Below are 21354 nucleotides of genomic sequence, written 5' to 3'. Positions count from 1 at the left end.
TGTGATTCCTATGACCTACTAACGGCTCCTCTAGTGTCCTCTCCAAAACAGTCTGGGTGTCTAGGACATTCAAAGAGTGACTTCTGTGCTAGTTTTTACTATTTATATTACTAAGTTTTCAGAACTATTCAGAAACCTCATATTTGTGTCAACTGTGATTCACACACACACACACACACACACACACACTGAACACACACTAACCTGAAGCCACCACATCCTTTCACTTATTCAATTCAGAAAATCAAGGATTACACAGAGTATTTAAAAATTAAAGACAAATACATTTTCCTCTGTCTTCAAGTTTAAGCTGAGGCTTTTTCTATCTTCCCAACTGAAGACTACAAGTAGCTTTCTTAGGAATTCAGGTTAAAATTGGGTACCTAGGATATTTGAGGCAGATGCATGTGTGGTGGAGGGTGGTAGAGAGAGAGTAAACAGTACAATCTATATAGTCAACCATATACACTCTTGAAGGTCAAACCCAGGCCAGCTCTTCAAAATAGCACACAATCTGTCTTTGCAACCTAGTGTCTTCCTCATCATTAGATTTCTATGCTCTCTGTCTTGATGACGAATGACAAAAGGACTTGATGTCAAGGATTGGGGGTGAAGTCAGGCAATTCTGAAATCTAGAGATTTAGGATGCTGGAAGGAGTGGATGTTGTTGATGGTCTCACGCGCATCACTCTGTGTTCTACCTTTGGCTTGCCCTCTCTGAAATGGATAGCATAAAATGAATTTATGGAAACTATTACTCCAAAGATTAATTTGGAAGGAAATACAAGTGCTTTCAGTTTATGAAAGCCAGAACCACCCTGCTGCTACAAGCAGCAACAATATTCCTAATCTTTCAGGCTGTTGTTGGACAAAGTAGCTCGGCCCAATCCCGCATGTGCCTCTGTGCTCCTGTTGGCGTTCTGAGATTGCAGGTGTTGGACCTCTCTAGTGAGCTGTTGGTTTTGCACTTCAGCAAGCTCCAAAGTATCATCCATCAGGAGAATAGGAGAGGATGTTGTTACCTAGAGGAAAACTGTCACGATCTACCTGAACCTGTTGAAAACAGAGTAGGGGAAGGAGACCAGCAGTTCCCAAAGAGGAGACACATGGGGTAATGGCTCCAGGCAGCATCTTTTTCTAACTCTTCCCCTTCCAGCTGACTTCTCCAGGCAGAACCTGATGGAGGAATCAACTTCCCTTCCCAGCCCACGGCGTGCTGAAGACGTTAGAGAATTATTTGCAGATGTCAGCATCTTTAATAACTCATGGATAGGTTTGCTCATATACAGAGAAATAACCTGTTAAATATAAATAGCATTTTATAATGGTCTATAGCTTTAAAAATCCTTTATCTCTTTTTTATTCTCTAAACCCCATGGAATGTTGATATGATAAATGCTGAGGAAAATTTAGGCTCAGGGAGGTAAAAAATATTTGCTGAAGCTACCCATCATCTAGTGAGTTGCAGAGATAATACTCATATCCAGGTTTTCTGACCACAACTCGTATTTCCGTTGACCACCATCCTCCCTTCCTGCTGACCCAAGTACAGACAAGTCTTTCATTTTCGGCCTCTCATTGCATGGATAGTACAAGTTACAACCAAAACCAAGTTTCCATTTGAAAGACAGTGAGCCCCTCTGGCTTTGGTTTAGAGTTACTCTAAAGCCCAACTTGCTCAGCTTAGTGACTCTCTGCACCTTTCCCTAAATGTTGCTTTCTAAGAAAATGAAATGTAGCCATGGGAATGGAGCCACAGTTTCAAGAAGCAGGTAGCATCCTTCAGTGAAAAGTATAGACTTCACAGTCACAGCCCTGTCCCCAGCGCTTAGCAACTCTATGAAGTCGGATGATTTCCCTCTCCCAGTTTATCTTCTGATCTCTCACATGGCGATGCATTTCAACTGGCTTTCCAAGGCTGTGGTGTGGTGAGGATAAAGTTGAGCACAGGTAGGGAAGCCAGCAAATGTCCACCCTCTTGTCATTTTTCAAATACCACTTTCCATATGCTTTTTCCCTTCCAGTTTCTTAAGTTGGGGCACCTAAGTTTCTCACTTTCAAATGAAACACTACACTGCACAAACTGATCACAACTGATCAAATAAACATATTTTATCACTTTTCCAACCTAGTAAGCAAATATTTGCAAGTAAATTCCTTTTTAATGACAACTATACGATGTGCAGCATAATCACTAAATAACATTAAAGTTGTAGGTCAAGTAACTTTGTGTATTTTGTAAGTTTGTTTCTTGTGTAACCACACTATTTTACATAAACTCTCTAATTAGTAGTGTCTTATTCTAATGTTTCATTATAATTTCACAGAAATTTATGGAAACATAACTCTTTGTAGAGTTTTCATAATTATACCTTCAGACTTCATTGCAAATATCTAGTAAAAACAAATAAACAAAAAGATCCTAAATTGACAGGATACCTGTGCACACCATTTGCCTTAGTTTGCACCAGGACGTTCGGATATATTCCATTTTCTTAAAAAACAAAACAAAACAAAAACCATAATCCACTGATCCAGGCAATGGTCTGCAGAGCAACAAAACTAAAGGAGTCAGGTCTCAGATTGACTCCTGAATGTAAGAAACCACGTTGCTTGTGGATGTTTTTCAGCCACTACCATGACCTAACCTAACATTGTTAAAGTTCTACTCATTCTTCATTCTATGCAGAAAACAATGTTCTCGTCCTGGGCATGAGGCAATGAATGATTTATAGATTCAAACTTTTTGGATTTGATCCTTTAAAATGTCATCCTCCAGCAAGGGTGGTGGGTGACTGGCTCATATGATATCCATCACCAGGCTTGTGGTATTGACATTGTTAATAGTAAGTGAATCTAATATAATTGTCCATGCAGTATCATTCATTTAAATAAAAATGTATTGGATTGACATAAAGTCTATTTCACTTTTTAAAAATAAGGAAATTTTCTTATTTCCTATAAAATATATCTATATGTAAACTTTATATTTTTTAACTGTGAATTATCATCGTGAGTGAAGCTAACACTTGTTTTCTACTCTGGGACTCTCACTAGGTGATTCCTTCTCCCCTAACCTTGAGCCCTTCTCTTGAAGTGAGTTGCTTAGAGAGGCTTCAGGGGAGGGGAGTTTGTAGAGCCCAACTGGTTTTGCACAGGTGAGCCGAACATGAACTTCTCATCTTCATCATTGGTGTGTACTTTAGTAATCAGTAAGGTAACAGAACGGATAATTTCCTTTTGGATCCTAGAGTCTCACCATGGAGAATGAGTAAGGCAGGAAATAACCACGTCTGAGAGCCACTTGCTCTGAGCTCCTCAGTCCCCAGCAGCCAGGTCCCTTCCAATGATGAGATGATTCCGTCCTCACTGAAGAACCTCCCCACAAAGATCTCGTCCTCCCTTCAGATTTTTTTTCAAAGCAAAGACTTCCCTCAGTAACTCCTTAGTTTATAGCCTTTCTTTGATCCCTTTGATTTCAAAATATCTGAAGTCACAGTGCCATGTAACTTCATACTTGGAACAGAAATTTAGTCAGAAATCATGGGGTTTAGGATTTAAAGTAACTTTATGAAACTAGAAGTCTTCTTTGATTTGTTGCAGTCCCTTTATAAAATTTGAGGGCAAGCCACGGGGCATTGCATCCTTTCCATTATTTGCTTGACCAAACACTTTTTTTCCATAATGTAGAAAGATGCTAACTCTACCGCACACTCTAAGTTCTGCTCTGTTTGAGGAATTAGATTTCTAGGCAGAAGGACCTTGGGTCTTTCCTATTAAGCTGTTAACAGCAAGCTATTGAGATTTAGAGCTCCACTTAGGGTCAAAATCATGTCAATTGTCAAACAAATAATCAAGCAAGAGTAAATATCCCCTCTTCTGGTTAAGAGAGCCACATGTCACTCATTGACCATACCAGGATCTGAGCAATATTTCAGATTTCTCCTGCCACATCTAGTTGGTGACAATGGTGACTGTACCGCTGGCATGTCAAATGAGTCCCTCCCTTCCATCAGAGCCCCGCTGCTCTCTCACCCTTGGTCATCCTTTCTCATGGGGCCCCAGCAGCCTCCTAACTGGTCTGCTTCCTTCAGCTTCTCTAGGATATCCTTTACATTCTACTAAAAGGTTCTCTCTCACTTGCAAACTTCATTGTGCTGCTCTCCTTGTTATAACCCTTCTATGCCTCCTCATGAAGCTCAGCTCCGCGGCCTGACCTAGGATGCTCTTCACAGACGGCTTCTGCAAACCCTTGAAGTTTGTCTCCCATTCTCACTCTCCACTCCACCTTATGAGTTCCTGTTTCCCAAATACACCACACCAGTATTTATCAGCCTTGGTCACCTTCACAATTATTACCATGTTCATGTACCACCTGTATTATTTTTTGCATATTGTTTTTTAATTGACCTCATTTTTAACTAAAATAAAGTTATTTCAAATGAAACTTTGTCATCATGCTATGAATGGAAAACTGAAATCAGTTGCCACTATAAAGATAAAGTGGTGAAAATTTACATAATAAAGTTAAAACAATATAATTAAGTTCTAAGAAGATAATGTTGCCTGCTAAAGTATCTGAGCCACCTCCTGCTCTCTGACAAACAAGGGGGCCAGGGAGTATTAGAGGGATGGGAAATATACTGGGGAAACAAATAGAGACTTGGGTTATTTACATAGATTGACAAGCATGTGAGGAATATAGGTGATCGTAGGCATTTTTAAAAGCCAACGTCAAAGCAGTAGCCTGTAAGCCATCAAAACAAAATGAGAAGCGCATGAGAGCAAAATGAAGTTTGCTAAGACACAGTCAAAGCCACCAGAGGTCAGAGTCTGAGGGATGGGAAGCCCACAGTTTAGACCAGATTTTACAGTGAACATGTGACTACCTCATATGCCTTTCGCATTTGGTTTTCACCTCTTCTCTATGGCTTAAAATTAACCCTCAAATCTAGTCTCCCTTCTTACCTCCATGTCTTTGAAAGATCTTAAAAATAAAGCCCTTTAATTAGGTAGTATTCAAGTAGGCCAGTTTTGTGAAGAGCATTGACCATTGCATTAGACCCAACCTAAGTCCCCAGTCCTTTGAAAAGATACAAAGAAACCCTTGCACACAATAAGCTTTTAAAAAGGGTTTTTTTAAAAATCTTCACCCAAGGACATGCTTATGATTTGTAGAGAGAGGGGAAGGAAGAGAGAGAGAGAAGGAGAGAAACACCAATGTAAGAGAGAAATATTAGTTGCCTCTCGTATGTGCCCTGACCAGGGACAGAACCCACAACCAAGGCCTGTGTCCTGACTGGGAATCAAACACATGGACTTTCAGTTAATGGGATGACACTACAACCCACTGAGCATACTGGCTAGGACAAAAAAGGGTTTTTTTGTGTGTGTGTGTGTACTGTTTGAGTAAAACATTCAATCAACATGCTATATAAATTAGCGGAATATATAATCTGTTATGGTAAGTGCTCAATAAATATTGCACCTTTGATGGTGATGAATTTCTTGTGTAGGAAAGCTAGCCTGTGTGGGATGGAGAAGGGTTAGACAGTCCCCAAGCTTAGCAATCTGGCTAGCTTTGGCTTGTTCTGCCCTGCCTGGGGACAACCCCCCTGGGAAAGCTAGTTGAGGATGGGTGTCATCAGAAAGCTGGGTTCCAGGTTCTGCCGCCAAGATGGAGTCCCCTTTTGCTTACCCAGCTACACCAAAACAAAGGAAGGCAAACTTAACTCAGAACAGAGCGAGCCCAGCGAGCAGATGTTTCTTTTTCCCTGAGAAGAAAACAATGTCATAAATTCAGAAATGGAAAGGATAGTTCACTCCATCCAATTAGCAGGAGCTCATTTCGATTTCAAGGTCATTGTGTGCAGTGTACTCCTCATCACATGCCCAGTGCTTTGGCTCCACTCCCTCTCCGGTTTTGTGGCTCAGCATCCCTGCGTACATGGTAAATGATCACAATTTCCATGTTAGGATTTCATCTCCCAGCGAGGTGCTGAAGGCCCCATCTTTAGGAAATGGCTGCTTGGCAAACAATGAAAGGTTTCACAGATTATGAAGGTCATGGCACAGTTTTCTCCTGCTTTATGGCTTAATTTAATTAGATCTCCTGTAATAGCTCAGCAACAAAATTGTGCTACAGAAGGAGCTCCAATTTGCCCATAGGCAACCTCAAAAGCAGAGCTAATATGAGATGTGCTGGATGACTCATCAGCTGGTGGAAAAGCAATGAAACTCTTTTTTTTTCCCCCAACGGGATCAGGCAAGGTGACTAAAAGAGCTTCCCTGGGAATAGACACCTAAACACCTGGTAGCGCTGCACCCACGAGATCATCTAAAAATATGCTTACAGTGAAATAATTAGCAAAACCACTGACTGACCTTGAAATTATTCTGGACCTTGAGGACCCTGATGGAGGTAGCAAAATCCAGCCATCTGGGACTTTGATCAACTGTGTCTGCCCCCAAGAGAGCAGCCGGACTACAGTCAGCAGGGAGCTTCTCCAGGGCATGAAGCCCAGGCAGGCAAGTCAGGGGACCAAGATGGTCTTCCTTATTCTGACAGATGCTGAGTTACCTCATGCTTTTGCAAGATTTCAGATGTGCACAAATTCTGATATTGATTATCCTTGTTGGGGATGCTTGCTTCACAGATGTTGTTTTTCAAACATGAAGCAAACCGAGGCCCTGAAGTCACAGGATGTTTTGGCAGCTCTGTTCAGTCTGGATCGAAAGGCATCCCTGTGGGGACAAAGCTTGTCTCCAGTTCCATTCACTTGCTATCTTCAGAGAGAGAAGATGGAGAGATAACTGGTTGGCTAAGTGCCAAGTTATGGAGATAGTTTTTAAGATGAAAATGAGGAAAGCTTTACATAAGTGACAAATGGCTTCCCAACTACATGTCTCTACTACATGTGACCAGTCATTCCATTTATGAATAGGGTTGCAAGCTAAGTCACAGTGCCAGAGATGGCCTAGGAGACAAGGCTCAGTGATGTGGTCAGTTGGTTGAGCCACACCTGCCTGGCAGGGCTGGAAAGGGAGCCACTCTGTTCCTGCTCAGAGCCTCAGCACACTGCCTGCCCATTAGATGCTTCAGAATCCGTCTCCAACACTGTCCTGCAGCCCCTTCCAGAATCGACCCTTGCAACAGAGGCATTTGAACCTCATTTGTGTATACAAAGCTCATTCTTCCATTGAACAAACACTGGCTGAGTATCTGCCATATGCATAGTCCCAGGGTAAGAGCTGGCAATGCAAAGAAGAATAAATACCTCTTACTTGACTATATCTAATTCTTCAGAAAGAGCACGTTCTGGTTCTGGAGACTAATACATAAACAACTGCAACATGACTGCTTGAGAAGGTCCTGAATCTGTCACAAGAGAGGATTTGGATCTTCCATCATGTGTTTGCTGCCAAATCTGCCACATAGGTGCTATGTGAACTTTGGCATATTGCAAGCCTCCTGGAGCCTAGTTTATTTATCTATAGGAATTGAATACCATTAAAAGGATACTGTTAGGGTCACTAATATATGCATAACAGCATCCAAATATTCAGCTGGCATAGAGCAGCAGCTCCGTCATAGCTTTAATGGGAATTCAAAGGTACCGTGATAGTGATGTCATGAAGTGCTATGAGAACACAGAAAAGAGAGCTACTCTCTGTGCGTTATAATTTAGTGAGGTTTTTTTTGGGTTGGCCAAAAATCCATTTGTTTTTTTTCCCATACGATGGCTCTAGTAGCACTTAGTTGTCTTTAACTCCATTTGAAATAATTTTGTTAGATTGTATTGTGACAGCTGTCATATCAGTGGGCATTTAAAAAAAAACTTATCAAAATTGGTGAATTTAGGGGTAGCCATTTTAATATTGAAAATGGAAGAAAATACACAATGTTTTTGACATATTATACTTTATTATTTCAAGAAAGGTATAAATGCAACTGCAATAATAAAAAAAAGATTTGTGCAGTGTATGGAGAAGGCACTGCAGCTGATTGAATGTTTCAAATGTGCTTTGCCAAGTTTCATGCTGGAGATTTTGTGGTGAATGATGCTCCATGGTTAGGTAGACCAGCTGAAGTTGATAGCAATCAAATCATGACATTAATTGAGAAAAACCAACATTCTACTACGTGGGACATAGCTGACATACTCAAAATATCCAAATCAATAAAGTTATTGCTGAAAATGGAAGACATGTCTTTTATTTTACAGAAAAAAAAATATGAACTTTTTGGCCAACCCAAAAGAGGAATTGTTGCTCACGCAACAGAGAGCTGGGTAAAGATTGCTGCAAATTAGCCACTATGGAAAACAGTATGGAATTTCCTCAGAAGACTGAAAATGGAACTGCCTTTTGACCTGGCAATTCCACAGCTGGGATTATACTCTAAGAACCCTGAAACACCAATTTAAAAGAACTATGCACCCCAGTGTGCAGAGCAGCACAATTTACAATAGCCAAGTGCCAGAAGCAATCTAAGTGCCCATCAGTAAATGAATGGATCAAAAAACTATGGCACATTTACATGATGGAACAGCACACAGCAGAAAGAAAGAAAGAGCTCCTACTCTTTGTGACAGCATGGATGGATCTGGAGAGCATTATGCTAAGTGAAGTAAGCTAGGCGGTGAAAGACTAATACCATATGATCTCACCTATAAGTGGAACCTAATCAACAAAACAAACAAGCAACCAAATATAACCAGAGACATTGAAATTAAGAACAAACTGACAGTAATCAGAGGGGAGGTGGGAGGGGACAATGAGGGGACAAGGAGGAAGGGTTTTCAGGAACAACTTAAAGGACACATGGCCAAAACCAAATGAGGGTAGGATCAAGGGTGGGAAGTGGGGATGCCTGAGGTGGTGGTGGGGCGGGGGAGTTATGGGGAGAAAATGAGAAAATTCTTGAACAAAATTTTTTAAAATGTGGGGGAAAAAAGGTTCTGCAAATTAAATTTCATGAGAAAATGCCCAGGAAAGTGGATGAGCAGGATCTTTTTATGTTCATACGGAGGATGAAAGTGATAGGAGTTAGAGGTGGATTCAAACAGATTCAAACTTAGCTGGGACTAAATTTTGGAATAATGTCATTATGCAAGCATTGGAGGCAATTAAGGAGGTGATAAGTTCAGAAACGGGATTTGTAAAATTAATTCCGGAGACCAGGCACTAGGCACTAGGACAGCGGAGCAGAGAGAGGGATGGAAAGAGAGAGCATTTAGGACATGAAGGTAATGTTGCAGGTGAGTGATGATGATGCAGACCTAACCTGATTAGTGGCAGGGAAGATGGAGACCAGGAGATGGAGTAGAGTGGAGGGGAATTTATGAGGTGGAAGGAAAAAGACTGGATGACCAAACAGACTTGAGGTGGGACGTGGGAGTGAGCTTGGGCTTTGGAAAGGTTGCCAGCATCTGTTCTGAGAAGTTTGATGAAGCACTCTTCATACGCCAATAGGAGTCCAAGAGGCAGGGCCTGAGACAAGTCCAACACTCTGTTCATCATTGTAGTCAGATCCAATTGTAGCTGTGAACTGTGAGTGCTGTGCTGTGCTAGCATTTGTGGGGATATCCTCACTTAATCTTCCCAATAATACTAGGAGGCAGGTATTATCATTCTCATGCTACAGATGAGAAAACAGAAGCTCAGCTATGTTAAGAATCACGTGTAAAGTCATACAACCAGCAAATGCTAGAGCTGGAAGTCAACCAAGATTTGCCTCATGCCAAAGCCCCCTCTCTTAACCACTTCCCTCTAACTGCTTCTCTTACAGAGATACCTACTTTTAGAATTTATACTGGAAAGCCACTTTAGAGTGTCGCCTTCCTTAAAAAGAGACAATCTCCATGCTAACAGATTATTTTCCTTGGTTTAACACGTAAAGGAAGACAACCTTGCCTTCTCACTAAAGCAAGGCTGTCTTCCTCTTTCAGTTTATTTATTATAGTAGCAACATTTGGCTAAGCCAGGCATGAAACTCTCACCCTCCCCATATCTATTTATATTCATTCATTCATTCATTCATTCATTCATTCACTCACTCACTCACTCACCCACCACCTATTGGCAGCAACCTACCAATCCTCTTTGCTCTCCAGTCCTGTGTCAATTATTTAAAGGTGTATGGGATACTTTTGGAAACCTCTCCGGCTGCTATTCTTCATCTTACTACCTTCCATGAAAAAAACAGTTACCCCTTTGACATTCTGACAGCTCACAGAGGATTAAATGTCTCTCTCATTTCTGGAATTGTTGAAAATGCTGCCGATCATTTTTAACTTAGCATTTGAGGACCTATGTTGGGATCTGCCTCATCAGTCTTTCAGAAAACTAAGGTTTTAGTCTCAATTTCAGTTTAGTTTAGGTTAGTTTAGTTTGGTTTCGTTTAGTTTAGGTAAAGCCTTCATATCAGGGAGGGCTAGGCTGGCCTACCAGTGGGTCCATAGGCCTCAGGTGTGACTGTTTCATATGGAACATGGTGGTTTGCAGAATGAGTGCCGCTGGACAGTTCTGGATACCCAGGTATTCATGCCTGCTCTCAAAATGAGACATTCATGCTTGTTCTGAAGATGAGTGGATCCGATCTCAATGAAAGTGTAATATGGAAAGCAGGCTGTGGCTCTCAGAATATAGACACTAGTACACATAACAGGGTGAATCTAATGACTGTGAATGAAAATTCCGGACCTCAGGGTTGAGGATCAGAGGGGCAACTTAATATTCCCCTCCACACACAGTGCACCTTCTTCTAGAAGGACTGGATCACCCCTTCGCTCTGGTTTTCAGATGGTCAGCTACAGCATGAACCACATTATGTTAGACTTACTTTCATGGCTGACTTCCAACTTGTCTTAAGCTTTTAGGAATTAAGCGGGATTCACCTTTATCCCAAATGCTCAGCACCTTGAACTTAGAAGGTCCTTGAAATTGTTCAGAGTTACTGCTTTAGCATAACTGTAGACAGGAAACTTTTTTAACAGAAGAAAGTAATTCACCCAAATTCTTCTCTGCATTAGTCTCGCCCAAGATGAATGGCAAAAAAAAAAAAAAATGTTGGTTAGGGGAGGGCAGAAGAATGAATGGTTTTATAAATGAAGATGTATTCTAATATAATAAAAAAATTAAAAAATATTTTTAAAAAAGATGTATTCTAATATTATAACATTGACCTTTTACTGTGTGTGTGTTACTTGCCATTGAGTCAGTTCTGACTCCGGGGACACTATGAATGGATGATGTTCACAATGTCCTGCCCTCACCAGCCCTGCTCAGCTCCTGTAGACTCCTGCCTATTGTTCTTTTATTATATCTCTAATATATCATAAAAGAAACAAAATTTTCAATGAGGAAAAATAGAATGAAGAATCTGTGGTACCTTCAATTTATGTAATGGGTATCTCAATTTAGCTATAAGAGAGTCATGCCTGGGCCTGTATATTCAATTGAGAGGAGCAGCTGCCAGAAGCTTGTTTGCATATGGATTGAGAGCCCTCTTGGGAGAGTTCTCATTCAGAAGAAAGAAGTTGCCTGGCAACAAGAGTTTGACCCATGGAGACAGCATTACCCAACAGAGGAGCAAGGAAGCCTGAGTACAGTGTGGTGCCTGTCCTCCAGCTCGTCCTCCCAGCTGAATGACACGAATATACGCCTAAGTGCTGTGGAGAGTGGGGAGTCTAAATGTACAAAGGTGGAGAAAAATGAACCAGCTTTATTAATATCTTTTTAAAACATTGAAGTAAATAAAATTCAGAGCTTCGGGATCTACCTGATCGACTAAAACCTAAATGGAAGAGAAGCAATTTCCCCTTTCGTATTTGAAATATGGTTTGGTATGGGGATACCACCAACATACTCATTGCAGTGCATAGCAGAGCAGCAACAGTACCAGGGGAGAATTGGTGTCCAGCGAAGCACTATGAGTCAAAGCCTAGAGGATGTGGTGCCATCCAGATGATACTCACTGAGATATGTCTGCACCTGAAATGTAGCAGCAGAGGCACAAAGTGGTCTTTAACACAGGGCTGATGGGAAATTGTTGCATCCAATCTACCAGTGGTACCAGGAGTAAATGGTGGTGCCGTGAGGGTGCTATCTAAGGATCCTAGAACACCAGTACAAGCACAATTGAAAAAACCACTGCCACTGAACATAACAGGATCATGAATCCCTAGCCCAGGTTGTTTGGGAGCCTATATCCCCTAGTTGTACCTAAAAAAATCATTGGTGGTTGGCTGTTCTTTTCTAAATTGAATTTGAATTCAATGTGATGCTCTCTTTAAATAAATCCTTTCACAAACTAAGGAATCCTGAATTCAAATATTTAGTTTATATTTTAAATTCTTTCTTAATTTAGTCCCATAGGAATTAAGTTAGGTTGTAAGAATGCAAACACTGCAGTGAGACAAAACAAAGTAAGAATACATGAAGCAATGAAAACATGTAATCCTCCTCTATTTAAATTTTAAGTTGGGGCTTCCACTGTAGCCGTAGTGTAGACTTATGGGCATTTTTGTTTCTATACCTTCCAAGTCCTTTTGTTTTTCAGGATAGTGTTTACCTCCTCACCCCCACTATCCAGAGAGAAAAGCACCAATAACCTGAGTTTAGGAGACAGATGCCAATGCTTAGAAAGGGCAAATGACTTCTCTAAGTTGTACCAAGAATCATTTCTTATCCTAATTTATGTTTGTTTCCTCCTTCTTTTACCTGATCAAATAACACTGAGCACGTGGTTCGGTGTTGCAAACTGAAGTGCATCCTTTACTCCCAACATGACCAATAAGTGCACAGCACACGCTGCAGAACCAATAAATCTCTGCCCTGGCCAGGAGAGGCACGGACAAATGCCTGATGCAAGTATCAGCAAGTGGCTACCTTGATTGCAGAAGCTTATCAAGTAAGGGGAAATTAATAATAATTATAAACTCAACAAAAGTATTATTTACAGCTAATTTATATTTAATATTTTAAAATATTTTTTAAAATTTATAATGGGAAACATTTTTTAAACAAAACCATTCTAGTTATAAGATGAGTAAGTGCTGGAGATTTAATGTACAGCATGGTGATTATAGTTAACAAAACTGCATTAAATACTTGAAAGTTGCTGAGAAAATAAATCTTAAATGTTCTCACCACACACACAAAAAATGGTAACATGTGAGGGGATGGATGTATTAACGAACCTTATTGTGGTAATCATTTCATGGCATATATATCAATTCATCCCATTGTATATTTAAGCTTATACAGTATTTTATGTCAGTTATATTTCAAATAAAGCTGAGGGGGAAAACAAACCTGACCATCAGATCATGGCTTCAAACTTTTGCTTAGAACATATGCTGACAATACATATGTGACCGTCCTAGAATGTTCCTGTGATACCAACTCAGAAATAGAGGTAGACAAAGGAAAACAATAAGCAGCTCTTAGGTAAAGCTTTGACACATGGAAAATGTAACTTGAAGACCTCCATACCCCTTTTCTTCCCCCTTTCCCCAACATGATGCACCCTTTCTGCCTGAGAACTCCTGCTCCTGGTGACTCCATGTTTACTGAGGCTCTACTCCGGAGAGTTTAAGCAGGCTTCCTTTCCTTTCAGGTTTATTTTCTTTCTTTCTTTTTCTTTTTCCTTCCTTCCTTCCTTCCTTCCTTCCTTCCCTCCCTCCTTCCTTCCTTCCTTCCTTCCTTCCTTCCTTCCTTCCTTCCTTCCTTCCTTCCTTCCTTCCTTCCTTCCTTCCTTAAGGAATATGTAGGACTGGGAGCCCTATGGAAAGCCCCTGAGGTCACACCAACTTCTAGGCGTCCATCTTACCTTGTTTCTATTTTTTCAAGTATAGTTAGATTATGCTATTACAGTTGTCCCATTTCCCCCCTTTACTCCCCTCTGCCCTGCACCCCCTCTCCCACCAGCATTCCACCCTCTTTAGTTCATGTCCATGGGTCTTACACACAGATTTTTTGGCTTCTACATTTCTTATACTATTCTTAATCTTCCCTTGTCTATTTTCTACCTACCATTTATGCTATTTATTCCCTGTACCTTTTCCCCCATGCTCCCCTTCTCTCTCCCTGCTGAAAACTCTCCATGTGATCTCCATTTCTGTGATTCTGTTTCAGTTCTAGTTGTTTGCTTATTTGTTTTTGTTTTTGTTATTTTAGGTTCCATTGTTCAAGGTTGTGAGTTTGTTATAATTTTATTGTTCATATTTCTAATCTTTTTCTTCGATGAGTCCCTTTAACATTTCATATAATAAGGGCTTGATGATGATAAACTCTTTTAACTTGACTTCATCTCAGAAGCACTTTATCTGTCATTCCATTCTAAATGATAGCTTTGCTGGATAGAGTAATCTTGGATGTAGGTCCTTGCCTTTCATGACTTGGAATACTTCTTTCCAGCCCCTTCTTACCTGTAAGATTTCTTTTGAGAAATCAGCTGAGTCTTATGGGAACTCCTTTGTAGGTAACTCTTTCTTTTCCTCTTGCTGCTTTTAAGATTCTCTCCTTATCTTTAATCTTGGGCAGTGTAATTATGGTGTGCCTTGGTGTGTTCCTCCTTAGGTCCATCTTCTTTGGGACTTTCTGAGCTTCCTGGACTTCCTGAAAGTCTATTTCCTTTGCCAGATTGGGGAAGTTCTCCTTCATTATTTTTTCAAAAAAGTTTTTAATTTCTTGGACTTCCTCTTCTCCTTCTGGCAACGCTATGATTCGGATGTTGGAATGTTTAAAGTTTTCCCAGAGGCTCCAAGCCTCCTCATTTTTTTGAATTCTTGTTTCTTCATTCTGTTCTGGTTGAATGTTTATTTCTTTCTTCTGGTCCACACCTTTGATTTGAGTCCCATTTCCTTCCTTTCACTGTTGGTTCCCTGTACATTTTCCTTTATTTCACTTTTCATAGCCTTCACTTTTTGCTCTATTTTGCAACCATACTGAACCATTTCTGTGATCATCCTGATTAACAGTGTTTTGAACTCTGCATCTGATAGGTTGGCTATCTCTTAGTCATTTAGTTATATTTTTTCCAGAGCTTTGATCTGTTTTTTCATTTGGGCCATTTTTTTTTCTGTCTTGGCGTGCCTGTTACATAGTAAGGGGCAGAGCCTTAGGTGTTCACCAGGGTGGAGCAACCCATGTTGCTGCTTTGTGGCACTGTATGTGGGAAAGGGGTCCAAGAGGGAACAGTGCTGCTTCCTCCACTCTCTGCCAGTTTTCAGTCGCTTCCCCCACCACCCACAAGCAAATTGGGCTCAAGTTGGTGCTGATTCCCAGTGGGTGGGTTTACGTACATTCTAGGACCCTGTGGGTCTCTCCAACAAACTCTCCTGTGAAGTTGGGAGTTTTTCCCACTGCCACAACACCTGCAGGTGTTTTCAGTTGGAGGTTTTGAGGCTTTATTTCTCCATACTGGGTTCCATGGTCTGTCTCACTCCCCAGTTGTTTCTCCCAGTTTATCTGCATGCAAATGTGGGACCGCCTGGTCTACCAACCACCACCTTGCCCACCCTGGTCCTTCACCCACTGCCTTGCTGCAAGTTCTCTCCACCTGGCTGCCCATCTCCACCCCTCCTACTGGTCTGAATTAATGTTTCTTCTTTAACTCCTTGGTTGTCGGACTTCCATACAATTCGGTTGTCTGGAAGTTCTGGGGTTTTTTGTTTTTAAATTTGTTGTTGTTCTTCTTTCGGTTTTGCAAGGAGACAAAGTACACCTACCTACACCTCAATCTTCCATCTTACTTATCTTTAAAGAAGGTCATGGGAAAACTTAATCTGACCCAAGTGACTTTGTGTTAGCCAAGGAACTCAGCAGCACTGTCACAAGGACCCCTTCAGAAGAGATGGTCTCAAGACTCATTTAACTGTGAATGATGGTGCAATCAGAGTGCCTCCAGGGTCTTTGGGTATGTCCATTACATAGTGTCCTGGTGGCTTATGGGAAAGCACCCAGGGCCATCTGGATGGCTGATGTGACAAGTGGAAAAAATGTTCACAGTATGTTCCCTTGCCCGGCAGTTATAAGAATCCTCTCATGGGCTTTCCTTCTCTACTGTGACATCAAGAGCATTCTGTTTTGCCTCATTAGTTCTGGAATCTTGACAGTATACCTGAGGACTATAGGTGAGGGAAGAGCTTGAGTAGCCAGAGAAGCTGGCAGAAGACAAAGAGCTAAAGGACACAGAAAGAGAACAGGTGGAGGAAGAGGAGAGGGTGAGAGACAGAAGAGAGCCTTCCAGGTCTGAGTTTGTAAGACAAGGCTTTTTTTTTTAGTTTGGGATGAAGAAGGAGTAAGGATTGATGTCCTAGCCACAAGTATGAAAGAAGGAAAGTGAGGAAAATAAAAAAAAAGAGACTTGTAATATTTGTGTATACATGCATTCTCAACTATAATAGCTTTTTGACATAACACACAATTAAGGTTTTATTTGCTTTTCTATTGTTAGTATCAAAGTAATGTTTCTTTGAATGCAATTGAGGTTTTACAGAGCTGTAGCTCAAGTTGATAGGGCCTATCCTTGAAGCCATAATAGAAGTATTTAATAAAGGTACTTTAAAGTTAGAAGCGGTAAAGTTTTTAAAAAGATGTCCTGTAACCCAGCATCCTTGTAATGACATAGATCAACTCTGAGTCACCAGATAATGAGAGAAATCTCTAGAGCACTTGGAGAGGATCAGGATTCCCATTGGTTAGCTATCTGGTCCTGTAAAAGGACCAGACATGGGGGTAGAGCACAGGCTGATTCTGAGTGAACCTCCTCTGCCAGCAGAGAACAGAACACAGGCAGTTGCAGTCTCTGGTTTAGACTGTAGGTGAGACACTCTAGGTTTTTGAACAAATCCCCTGCCATCTCTTTTTCCAGCTCTGTACCCTCCTGCCCCAGCCTCAGGTGGTAATGGCCAATGGCTAATGTTCTCTATCCACAAACTTCAGAGGATTGTTCTGTGTCTGGGATGGGAGGGTATTTACAGCTGCCCACCACACACTGCATTGGTCCAAAGCCAATGACTGGATGGCATGGAGTACAGGACCCCAGCTTCCTTGCCTCCAGGTGGAACAACAATCTCCAGGGTCATTTATACTGGAGTTCTCTGTGAGAGCCATTGAGGCTGGGACTTCAAGATCACACCTCGCTTGCTTCTTTCTTCCTTATTTACTTCTCTTGCTTCCTTACTAATTTCTTCTGGGAGCTCTTCCTTAATAAATCACTGCTCCTAAATCTTTGGCTCAGTGTCTACTTCTGGAACAAAGTGACTATAACCAAATGATTGATAACTTGGAGATATTGGGAAGAGGCAGCAGACAACATTCCCTGCTTGTTGTTGCTCTTCCTGTACTGGTGTCTCATGGCCAGAACATGTGTGAGTGAGTGAGGCCATCTAGAGAGATGGCTTTTCAAGATCTCTGTGGGTGCTCTGACCAAGACAAATGCCAAACACCCCCCAATTAGTCTGGCCCTGACACGTAGTATGGTCTTTATCTAACATAAGGATGTCCACTCTTTAAATTTTTGAAGGAAAAAATTATGCATCAGATGATTTGTGGAAACTGGCTTTATTTGAGACTGAGCTAAAATGAGAAAACTTATTATATCTTATGATTACAAAGAAAGATATGATGTCAAAGATTTTAGAAAAGTCTCAGGAGTTTAAAAAAAAACTCCTTTCAGGAGTTACTCCTATTTTTTTTTACTTTTAAAAAATTTTAATTTATTTTTATTGTATTTTTTCATTATGTTCATCTCCCTTATACCCTCTTCCTCCTCCATCCACCCTTTTCCCCCTGGCAATCAGGATACTGTTGACTATGTCCATGAGACCTTTTTCTTTTTTCCTCTATCAGTCCACCTCTAAGGATAAATAATATAATCTGTACACGTCTTGTATCCCTAAAAATGGAAATTAGTATACTTCTCTCCCTGTCCTAGATAATAGTGGTTAGAATAAGATAATGTGGTGAAAAGCCCCCTGTACCCTTTGTACAACTAATAAAACTTGTGGTTAAAAGGAGTCAAAGGAAAAAATAATAAATAAGGTGCAGTACTGAGCAACACCAGAAAACAGCTTATTATCTAGTACTTTGTAATTTAAATAGAACTTGAAGGAATAGCTACGTAATGATGATCTCTCTTTCTTAGGATAAAATCATATTCAGACTCACAAGTATACTAATCTCTTGACTTTTTTTCCTGACAACTCCAGAGAAAATGACTAGAAGTATATGATTGTTAAGGAGGGTAATCCCAAGCAACAGTTTTACCACTAAAACCCTTTGTTGATAGAAGTTCACTAACAATATTTTTATTCCTGATTAAAGTAAGACAAATTTGAGAGAATCCTTGTTTATATTAATAATTCCAAATTATTTTAATTGTTTTCTGAAAAGCAAATACATGTTTCCTTATTGTTCAATTTAGCAAACTTTACCACCTTCCCACCTTCCTGCCTGTGGTAATGAATTCATCTTTAACTAGAAATCAATGAAGAGAAATTTCTGCTGGAAAGAATTACTGATTCATCATATACATTGGAAAATATAGGCTGGGAACTTAAGGATGTTTAATTTAATTTTGAGACCCCAACTGCACTCCAGGTAATAAATCAAAAAATGATTCAATTCTATTAAAATGTAATTTCTCATGTTAAAATATTTTCTATATGTTGAGCAACTGAAGAATGATACTAAGAAATATTATAAAGTTGTTAACCTACACATTTGCCAAGAATTTTAATGAGGTGGGAAAATGTTAAAAATATATTAAGGTTTTAACATCTAATATTTAAATACTGAAAAATGTGTATGTTACATATTCATATATATTCATATATGTGTGTGTGTATGTATATATATATAGATAGATAGATAGATAGATAGATAGATGACTGACACTTCAGAACAAGCATAATAGGTATCCTTAGTAGAATTATAGGTAATATTTCTTTTTTTGTCATGCCTTTCTGTATTTTTCAAATTTTCTACAATGAAAGGCACTCATTTATAATTATAAAAATAAACATTGTTGTGGAAAAAAACCAGTCCTGTCAGAACATGTCGGGTTCGGTTTGAGGCTTGAGTGGAATTTGGGCAAGACTATTTCTCCTCCCATTTTGCACCTTCCCTCGTGGCCTAAGCTCCATGAGGGCAAAGGCTTTCTAGTCCTTCTTGTTCATCACTGTGCAAAGCACAGAGACTGGCACACAGCTGGGCATCAGTGTTACAAAAATGAAAGAACGAATAAGGGTAATGATGAGGAGCAAGGGCAGGCTCCCAAGCTAAAGACACAATGTGAACAGATAAATGAGATTGGCAAGGATCAGTGTGGAGCTGCAGACTAGCAGGTAGCTTGCAGCTGAGATGCAGGGACTAAAGGGAAGCAGTGAGACCTAGGATCCCTAGCATCCAGTGAAACTCCACGCATGGGGGGCCAAATGGTGCCCGAGCTTCTGTGTCTGCAGCATCCCATTCTTCTTAGCACAGCTGGTAAGACACTTATTATCTTTTCCGTTTATTCAGATAAGGCTCTGAAGCTCCCTCAGCTTAAGTGAGTTGCTCAAAATTGCTATGTTGTAAGAGGAGCTGAGATTTGAAGCCAGGGCTATCCTGACCCCAAGGAGCCTTCTTGATCCCATACAACAGAAGTGGCGGCCTTGGAAGCCTGTGTAAGCAGAGGGACAGCCTTGTAAAGGCAGCAGAATGCCACTGGGTTTTGAGAAGAGAATGACGTGACCCTCAGGGCATCGAGCTAGAGGAAAACAGCAAATAATTCTTCTCATCCCTCCCTCTCATCTCTCTCAATGTCACCTTTATAATGCTTGGAATGCCCACATACCTCACACCTCTGAGTTAATGTACAGAATAGCATTGGCAAAATGCCCATAGTTACCGGTGGGGATGACCCAAAGCACGAATAATTTTTTGGTATGAATTAGCAGAGGGCAAACTCCTGAAAGAATCAGTTTTCTTTTTTGGATACCTACTAAGTGCCAGCTGCTTTCTAGGCATTTGATACCCTCTTAGAATTACAGCCTAGGAAACAGAAGTGGTCGTTTCTTGTTGCAGGTGAAAAAAGGTAGAATGCAGGTTGAAAAGCGGACAAAGGAAATTGATGAAGTAGAGTCCAGACAGTGAGGAAAAAGCCACAGTCGGAGGCAAGGCATTTAGGACGTGTCATGGAGTGGCAGCAGAGGGAGGAGGAACCAGGAGAGGAAAGGTTTGCGGTGACGTGGCCTCCCATTCCTAAGGCAGCCCGACAACATCAGGTTTTCTTTCCACATGCTTGCCATCTTGGAAAGGAATTAATACAGCAGAATTGTAGCATGAATCTTGCCTGTGTGAGAAAAATGAATCATTAGCAAGGCAAATGTTGCTACATACTAATGATACCATTTCCCGGTCCTGGGCTTTTTACATTAATGCATCCCATGGTGTGGACTGAATGATATAAAAATGATTACATACTTTGGAGATATTTCAGGGTTTGATTGTTTCATGCCATGCACTACTTGTTTAGATTATGAATTAACTAATAAATCGGTGTTAGTTCCTAAGTGTTAGGATTGACAGGCCTACTCCTTTCTCTGATACAAGTTAAGGTGGCGATCTCTAAGGACAGCAAATGAGGACTCAACCATGGCTATTATTGTGACTTACTTCACACACCCTTGGGTCCCAAATATACCACTCATCTTTGCTAAAGATTGGGAGGTTATGCCTTTAGTCGTATGAATACTTTCTCCTCGAAACATCTTCATTTATCTTGGCTTGTAACACCCGGAATTATGAACTTTAGAGGCAATAAATACTTTAACTTAAACAGTTATTCACATAGTTTCATTCACATGTAGGATTCTATCCTAGCAAAATAATTTAAATATGACAAAATCCAAAATTATGCCCCAAACTAAAATGATAGAATTCTATATGGTGTATAAGAAATTATTAAAATAAGTATAGGTCCTTTCAGATGATGAAATACTATATAACAATAGCAAGGAACTGTGTTGATGCCAAAGTATTATGTGAGAAACCATTGACACACAATATAAATATTACTACAATTATGTAAAATCAATATAGAAAAAAATCCAGGAAAAAACGCTATAAAATAAAAACAGTAGTTTTCTTTGGGTTATGATGCTGTTAGTGTTACTTTTTCTTTCTTTATTTAAGATGTTATTTTTAACTTGAAAAAATGCTTTAAAGAAAGTATTTTCTTGCTTTAGCCAATAATCAATCACAGGCTTACGTGAAAAAGAATTGCAAAGTCCTCTGAAAGGCCCTTGTTGTTTCTGTGAGGCCTGAACACCTGTGGAATTCCTGGGCCTGACAGCTGCCTCC

Source organism: Phyllostomus hastatus, unplaced genomic scaffold (genome assembly GCF_019186645.2).
Source record: "Phyllostomus hastatus isolate PE091 unplaced genomic scaffold, TTU_PhHast_1.1 phas_scaffold_46, whole genome shotgun sequence".
In the NCBI taxonomy this organism is placed as follows: domain Eukaryota; kingdom Metazoa; phylum Chordata; class Mammalia; order Chiroptera; family Phyllostomidae; genus Phyllostomus; species Phyllostomus hastatus.
The sequence above is the reverse complement of the archived record's forward strand: the minus strand, read 5'-3'. Positions refer to the sequence as shown.